Source organism: Cervus canadensis, chromosome 26, assembly GCF_019320065.1.
Source record: "Cervus canadensis isolate Bull #8, Minnesota chromosome 26, ASM1932006v1, whole genome shotgun sequence".
NCBI classification, from domain to species: Eukaryota; Metazoa; Chordata; class Mammalia; order Artiodactyla; family Cervidae; genus Cervus; species Cervus canadensis.
Window position 1 is genome coordinate 38,785,247 of NC_057411.1, and position 8,396 is coordinate 38,793,642.

Consider the following 8,396-nt stretch of genomic DNA (forward strand, 5'->3'; position numbering starts at 1 on the left):
GGTGCTGGGAAAACTGGTCAACCACTTGTAAAAGAATGAAACTAGAACACTTTCTAACACCATACACAAAAAATAAACTCAAAATGGATTAAAGATCTAAATGTAAGAACAGAAACTATAAAACTTCCTAGAGAGAACATAGGCAAAACACTTCTCTGACATAAATCACAGCAGGATCCTCTATGACCCCCTACCTGAATATTGGAAATAAAAGCAAAAATAAACAAATGGGACCTAATGAAACTTAAAAGTTTTTGCACAACAAAGGAAACTATAAGCAAGGTGAAAAGACAGCCCTCAGATTGGGAGAAAATAATAGCAAATGAAGAAACAGACAAAGGATTAATCTCAAAAATATACAAGCAACTCCTGCAGCTCAATTCCAGAAAAATAAATGACCCAATCAAAAAATGGGCCAAAGAACTAAACAGACATTTCTCCAAAGAAGACATACAGATGGCTAACAAACACATGAAAAGATGCTCAACATCACTCATTATTAGAGAAATGCAAATCAAAACCACAATGAGGTACCATTACACACCAGTCAGGATGGCTGCTATCCAAAAGACTACAAGCAATAAATGCTGGAGAGGGTGTGGAGAAAAGGGAACCCTCTTACACTGTTGGTGGGCATGCAAACTAGTACAGCCGCTATGGAAAACAGTGTGGAGATTTCTTAAAAAACTGGAAATAGAACTGCCATATGACCCAGCATTACCACTCCTGGGCATACACACTGAGGAAACCAGATTCTGAAAGAGACACGTGCGCCCCAATGCTCATCGCAGCACTGTTTATAATAGCCAGGACATGGAAGCAAACCTAGATGCCCATCAGCAGGTGAATGGATAAGGAAGCTGTGGTACATATACACCATGGAATATTACTCAGCCATTAAAAAGAATTCATTTGAATCAGTTCTAATGAGATGATGAAACTGGAGCCCATTATACAGAGTGAAGTAAGCCAGAAAGATAAAGACCAATACAGTATACTAACACATATATATGGAATTTAGAAAGATGGTAACGATAACCCTATATGCAAAACAGAAAAAGAAGACACCAGGAAATACAGAACAGACTTTTGGATTCTGTGGGAGAAGGCGAGGGTGGGATGTTTCGTGAGAACAGCATGAATATTATCTATGGTAAAACAGATCACCAGCCCAGGTGGGATGCATGAGACAAGTGCTCGGGCCTGGTGCACTGGGAAGACCCAGAGGAATTGGGTGGAGAGGGAGGTGGGAGGGGGAATCGGGATGGGGAATACGTGTAAATCTATGGCTGATTCATATCAATGTATGACAAAACCCACTGAAATGTTGTGAAGTAATTAGCCTCCAACTAATAAAAAAAGAAAAGAAAAAAAATAAATAAAGAAAATTTTCAGCATCAAAAAAAAAATAAATAAATAAAGTCACAGTGAGAAGGAAGGTCAGGAGGCACATGGCCTGGCCAAATATTTTTCAGAGACGAGCTCTGCTCTCCTGGTTCAGCCATCACCACGAGGTCGTGTCCCTGCTCACCTTCTTCAGTTACTCCGTTGCTCCATGCATCAAGAAAAACATTTAGCAAGGTCAAAGTCAGTATCTCTAAGCAGTGGGCCCCAAGTGCTTTTAACAAGTCCGTTGAACTGCCTGTGGCGATCTGGAGCAGCAACCGTGTGTTTCCCAGCGCAGAGGAAAGCACTCGGAATGCTGGATACCATTGTCCTCTTCTCGTATGCTGTGGGCCTTCTCATCAGCGGTATCTTGCCGATCAGCTGAATTTGCGATGGGTTCTATCTTGTGACATGTGCTTTTCTGCATTAGCGGTGTTCATCTTTGGTGCTCTCAGGGAATGGCTGCATTCCTACAACAAGGGGCTGTACTTCAGCCTGGGGATCGTTGAATGGCCTGCTGCCGTCCACCTGCTGGCCCAGCATGGTTTTTGTTACTGGAAACTGGTTTGGGAAAGCTGGACTAGGCGTTGTTTTTGGTCTCTGGAGTGCCAGTGCCTCAGTGGACAGTATTTTGGGGGCATGTCTAGCTTCTTCCGTTCTGCAGTATGGTTATGAGTACGCCTTCCTGGTGATGCTGGCTGTGCAGTTTGCAGGTGGGACCATCATCTTCTTTGGACTCCTGGTGTCACCAGAAGAAATCGGTCTCCCAGGTATTGAGACAGAAGAAAATTCTGAAGAAGACTCACACAGGCCATGAATTAATTGTGCTGAAAATGAAGGTGAAGCTGAGCCTAATTACTGAATCCAAGAAGGCAATATTGTGACCCAAGTCAAGGCAATAAGCTTCTACCAGGCTCATTGCCTTCCCAGAGTTATAGCGTATTCCCTGGACTATGCATGCTTGAAAGTAAAAATCACTCAGTTGTGTCCGACTCTTTGGGACCCCATGGACTAATTCTCCAGGTCAGAATACTGGAGTGGGTAGCTGTTCCCTTCTCCAGGGGATCCTCCCAACCCAGGGATTGAACCCAGGTTTCCCACATTGCCAGCAGATTCTTTACCAGCTGAGCCACCAGGGAAGCCTAAGAATATTGGAGTGGGTAGTCTATCACTTCTCCAGGGGATCTTTCCAACCCAGGAATTGAACCGGAGTTTCCTGCATTGCAGACAGATTCTTTACCAGCTGAGCTACCAGGGAAGCCCTTGAAGTTAGTGAATTACTCCTTCTGACTGCCCTTTTATCTGAGTGTCAACTTCAAATGGAAGGAGGCTGAAGCTGACCAGTTGTTCATTTGGTAAGATGTTGGAGGAATTATAGATGGAATGCTGCAAGGCTTCATCTCCCATGTGTTACAGAAAAGAGCACCGGTGTTAGTTCTCAGTCTGCTTTTGTTCTTCGGGTTCCTCCTTGGATACAATCGCTCTCCAGATGATAAGTCCATCAATGCACTTGTCACAGGATTTTTTATTGGTGGACCTTCTAATATGATTTACTTCAGTTCAGTTCAGTTGCTCAGTTGTGTCTGACTCTTTGAGATCCCATGGACTGCAGCATGTCAGGCCTCCCTGTCCATCACCAGCTCCCGGAGTTTACTCAAACTCATGTTCACTGAGTCAGTAATGCCATCCAACCATCTCATCCTCTGTCGTCCCCTTCTCTTCCCACCTTCAATCTTTCCCAGCATCAGGGTCTTTTCCAATGAGTCAGTTCTTTGCATCAGGTGGCCAAAGTATTGAGTTTCAGCTTCAGCATCACTCCTTCCAATGAATATTCAGGACTGATTTCCTTTAGGATAACTGGTTGGATCTCCTTGCAGTCCAAGGGACTCTCAAGCATCTTCTCCAACACCACAGTTCAAAAGCATCAATTCTTTGGTGCTTAGCTTTCTTTAGACTCCAACTTTCACATCCATACATGACTACTGGAAAAACCAGAGCTTTGACTAGATGGACCTTTGTTGGCAAAGTAATATCTCTGCTTTTAATTTTTTTATTTTTTTCATTTATTTTTGTTAGTTGGAGGCTAGTTACTTTACAATATTGTAGTGGTTTTTGCCACACATTGACATGAATCAGCCATGGATTTACATGTGTTCCCCATCCTGATCCCCCCTCCCACCTTCCTTCCCATCCCATCCCTCTGGGTCTTCCCAGTGCTGTCTCTGCTTTTTAATATGCTATCTAGGTTGGTCATAACTTTTCTTCCAAGGAGTAAGCGTCTTTTAATTTCATGGCTGCAGTCACTATCTGCAGTGATTTTGGAGCCCCCCAAAATAAAGTCTGTCATTGTTTCCACTGTTTCCCCATCTATTTGCCATGAAGTGATGGGACTGGATGCCATGATCTTAGTTTTCTGAATGTTGAGATTTCAGCCAACTTTTTCACTCTCCTCTTTCATCAAGAGGCTCTTTAGTTCTTCTTTGCTTTTTGCCATAAGGGTGGTGTCATTCTGCATATCTGAGGTTATTGATAATTCTCCCCGAAATCTTGATTCTAACTTGTGCTTCATCCTGCCCAGCATTTCTCATGATGTACTCTGCCTATAAGTTAAATAAGCAAGGTGACAATATACAGCCTTGATGTACTCCTTTCCTGATTTGGAACCAGTCTATTGTTCCGTGTCCAGTTATAACTGTTGTTTCCTGACCTGCATACAGATTCCTCAGAAGGCAGGTCAGGTGGTCTGATATTCCTATCCCTTTCAGAATTTTCCACAGTTTGTTGTGATCCACACAGTCAAAGGCGTTGGCATAGTCAATAAAGCAGAAGTAGATGTTTTTCTGGAACTCTCTTGCTTTTTTGATGATCTAAAGGATGTTGGAAATTTGATCTCTGGTTCTTCTGCCTTTTCTAAATCCAGCTTGAACATCTGAAAGTTTACAGCTCACATACTGTTGAAGCCTGGCTTGGAGAATTTTGAGCATTAACTTCTCTAGCGTGAGATGAGTGCAATTGTGCAGTAGTTTGAGCATTCTTTAGCATTGCCTTTCTTCGGAATTGGAATGAAAGCTGACCTTTTCCAGTTCTGTGGCCACTGCTGAGTTTTCCAAATTTGCTGGCATATTGAGTGCAGCACTTTCACTGCATTATCTTTTAGGATTTGAAAGAGCACAACTGGAATTCCATCACCTCCACTAGCTTTGTTTGTAGTGATGCTTCTTAAGGCCCACTTGACTTCACATCTAATGCGATTTATCTCTGCTATTTCTGCGAATCTTGGTCATCAGGCACTGATCTGAGAGAGCAATGAGGCTTTGGTGATGAGTCACTGGGATTGTTGATGGAACGGGGAGTATTGAATCTGCCGTGGGCCAGTATTTAGTGTCTTTGGTCCAGGACAACCTAGGATGGATGTCGGTTTTCTACTTTTTCATTATTATGACAAGTTGTACAATTCTGTTTATTTCACCGTTAATAGTGAGGGACACATGCTCTCTTATGCAAAGATGACAAGCTCGTGTTTTCAGTGAGTGACCAGAGTCCACAAAAGAACAAGAATAATCAGGAGACACATCAGGGCTATTATTTCTTCTAATTCGCCCTATTTTGGGTTTGCCTTAAGAACTCCAACATAGCCTCAGATTGTCCAGCCTCTTTCAGCAGGGTCAGCCCCTGGAGATGCTGACCAGAGTGAAGGTTGGGTTGTTTTTTCTCCACTACAGGAATTATTGTTAATGATTTTTATTCGTCTCCGTTGTTTCATGAATGTACCGAATGAATGGCCTATGAATCTGCCGGCAGCTCTGTTGGCCTGTGGAGGTTCATCCCTTTAACTGTAAATGCTTTACTGGACCTGGACCCTTGTTCTCCAGCCTGGAAAGCTGAGTGACCATGACGCAGTTGTGCCCGGTTTGTAGCAACGAGACACTCCATGAATAGAAAGGATTGTGGCATTTTGCTTCGGTCATGAGTTTACAGACAGCGGCTCATCTCTGAAGCATCAAATCCTGGTTCAGCGCTCCAGCTGGGTCTGGTGTAAGCCTGTCTTGGACAGAGAAATCCTTAGTTAAGCTGTGGTGGGAAAAATCACACTACGTGCTAAGTGGTTTGGTTACTCTGTGTCTGTTCTGAAGTCGTTCAGCTCTGGAAGCAGAAATATCTTCCAGTGATCATCAACTCTTCTCCATCTTCATTCAGAATTACCTTCAAATCCTGAAAGTCTTTTGTCTTCCTTTCAAGGACCATGAGGTACCTCAGTTGTGGACATTCCAGTATGTAATTTATAACCAAAGTACTCAACCCCAGGCTTGTTCTCTGGGAACTTTTTAGGCTCCACTAGGAAGCCAGTCAGGTTAGCCCTATTTTCAGAGGCTCAAGCTCTGTCATAAGCGAGTTCCTTGTGTTACCTCAGCAGAAGACTAAAATCAGAGAAAAAGGAAAGACCTTTTGGCGTTCTATGCTTTACGTATATGACGTTGAATCACAGTGGATTACTAGGGCCTGAGAGGTATCTAGGTATCTCTTCTTTAGAAGTCTGTAGAATATACATTTTCAAGGCTGTGAATTCTATACTAATTATCAATATTTTAAGGTTATCCTGTATATATATTTTAAATATGGAAGTGAACAGGTGAAAATGTGCAATTCTGATGACTGCCTAATTTACATGGAGTTAGGGAAAAATTTTCAACCTTTTGCTTTAATATTCTCAAATGTGTGTTTATAAACTTGTTAATATTATTTAATCAAGCAGGTTTCCAATCAGTTAACTGATCATTACTGACAAAAAGGGAAAATATGAAACACAGAAAGGAAAAATAAACTGACTTTTATAATAAAAAAAGGAGATTAGGATTCTAATGGGACGTTTGAGAAATTGTATTGAGAGAAATCTGTATATTTCTATTTTTGTGTCCATATGTGTATAAGTTTGTGCCTTTCTATAAGCTCTGTTCTGTGCTTAAAGCACCGTAATCTCACTTTTGCCTTTTCATGGGCTGTTCTCTGTATTTGAAACACATTTCCTTCTCCTCTCAACAAACTCTCATCTGTGAGTTTCAAAATTCATCTTAGTCATCTCTTCCTCTGTGAAGTATTCCCTGAATTTCATTTTCAAGGAAAGCTAAGTGTTCTTTTGGTTTACTCCTATAGTATGGTAAACCCCGTTGGAACTGCCGTTTACATATGTCTGTCCTCTGGGCTTTTAGTGCAGTAATAATGACTTCTTCATCACTGTGTTCCCACTACAAGTGCTTGACCTATAACAGGAGAGCAATCAACGTCAGAGTAAAGAAAGAAGAAAGGAAATACCTCATACTTGGGAAACGTATTGTTTCAGTTCAGCCTCTAATCAAAAGGCTTCTTAAAGAGTACAAACTGGAAATAAATGGAAAAGAGCAACAGAATATTTATTGTTTAGTTGCTAAGTCACGTTCTATTCTTTTTCAACACCATGGACTAGGCTCCTCTGTCCATGCAATTTCCCAGGCAAGAATACTGGAGTGGGTTGCCATTTCCTTCTCTAAGGGATCTTCCTGACCCAGGGTTTGGAACCACATCTGCATTGGCAGGCAGAGTCTTTACCGATGAGCCATCAGGGAAGCCAATTATTCAATTACAAGATTTCTTATGTTAAATCATTTTTTTCCTTGTAAACCCTCAGTCTACCTCTTATAAAGGTAGGGTGGTCAGATGATCAGTTATGGGACTTAGTTGGGCTCTTAACTTTCTACAATGGGGGTAAACCTATCTTCTACTATTTAATTGATGATCAAGGCATACGGATCTGTCATTAGTAACACCGAATCTCTTCAAGTTGTTAGATTTGATCTTAAGGATATCAACTTGAATTCTCTGCTAAGTCTTAACAGTGGGTAAATAGCTCATTTCCCACCCCCCAAGTGTTCTACTTTTACTCTCCTTCCAAATAAGACCATATATATCTTACGAACTTTAACTGGACCATTTAACCTTCATAGAATAACTTTTACTGAATACATTTAAGCTACACAGAATAGTTATCAGAGGTGACATTCACTATTATATTAATTGTATTAATAGATAATGTTGTGAAGGACATAATCTCCTGTGGTCTCCCTTATGTTGATCCATAAAGAAATTTCTCTAAGTTGTTATTACTAGGAAATACAGTATCTCTTGGGCAGCTGATTTATTTTAAACTCATCCTCTCTGTGGATCCTGTAACCAATAATGCTTTTCCTCTTTTTCAGCTACCAGAAAGTTTAGAGACATACCTGTGGTTCGACTTTCAAAAATGCAAAATTTATGAGTTGGATATTTTTTATGTACTAACCTTTCAGTTAGCTTTGTTTTATTTTCCTATCCTTATTTCCCCTTCACTCAGATTTGCATATCTATTTAGCTTTTTCTCACTTGTGTATTTTTGTAACTTTTTGCAAATTCTTTTTATAGTAACAAGACAGGGCTAAACTAAATAAAAATACAGTTATCTTACTGGCTATCATGGGCGATCCTTAGAGCATGTGCACTTCAAAAGAAAGTGTATTCCGGGGATTTTTAAATGTAATGTCTGGAAAATATTTAGGTCTAACTGTTCTGTTGTATCATTTAGGATCTCTGTTGCCTTACTGATTTTCTGTCTAGAAGATCCGTCCATTGATGTGGGTGGGGTATAAAAGTCTCCTACTATTATTGCATTCCCATCAATTTCTCCCTTTATGTCTGTTAGTGTTTGTTTGATGTATTTGGGTGCTCCCGTACTGGGTGCACATGTGTTGACAAGTGTATCACTTCTTGGCCTTTCGGCTAGGATCAAATGTAGTATGGAGGCTTCTCAGGGGGCACAGTGGTAAAGAGCCTGCCTGCAGTGCAGGGCACGGAGGTTCGATCCCTGGGTTGGGAAGACCCCCTGGATTAGGGAATGGCAACCCATTCCAGCATTCTTGCCTAGAAAATTCCTTGGCAAGAGGAGCCTGGTGGGCCACAGTCCACAGGGTCACAGAGAGTCGGACACTGCTGAGAAACTGGGT

At 41.4% G+C, this 8,396-nt stretch overlaps 1 pseudogene; it reads left to right on the plus strand.

Annotated features, from left to right (window-relative positions):
* Nucleotides 1-1,451: 1,451 nt before the first annotated feature.
* Nucleotides 1,452-4,920, plus strand: LOC122428350 (annotated as a pseudogene).
* The last annotated feature ends 3,476 nt before the right edge of the window (nucleotides 4,921-8,396 follow it).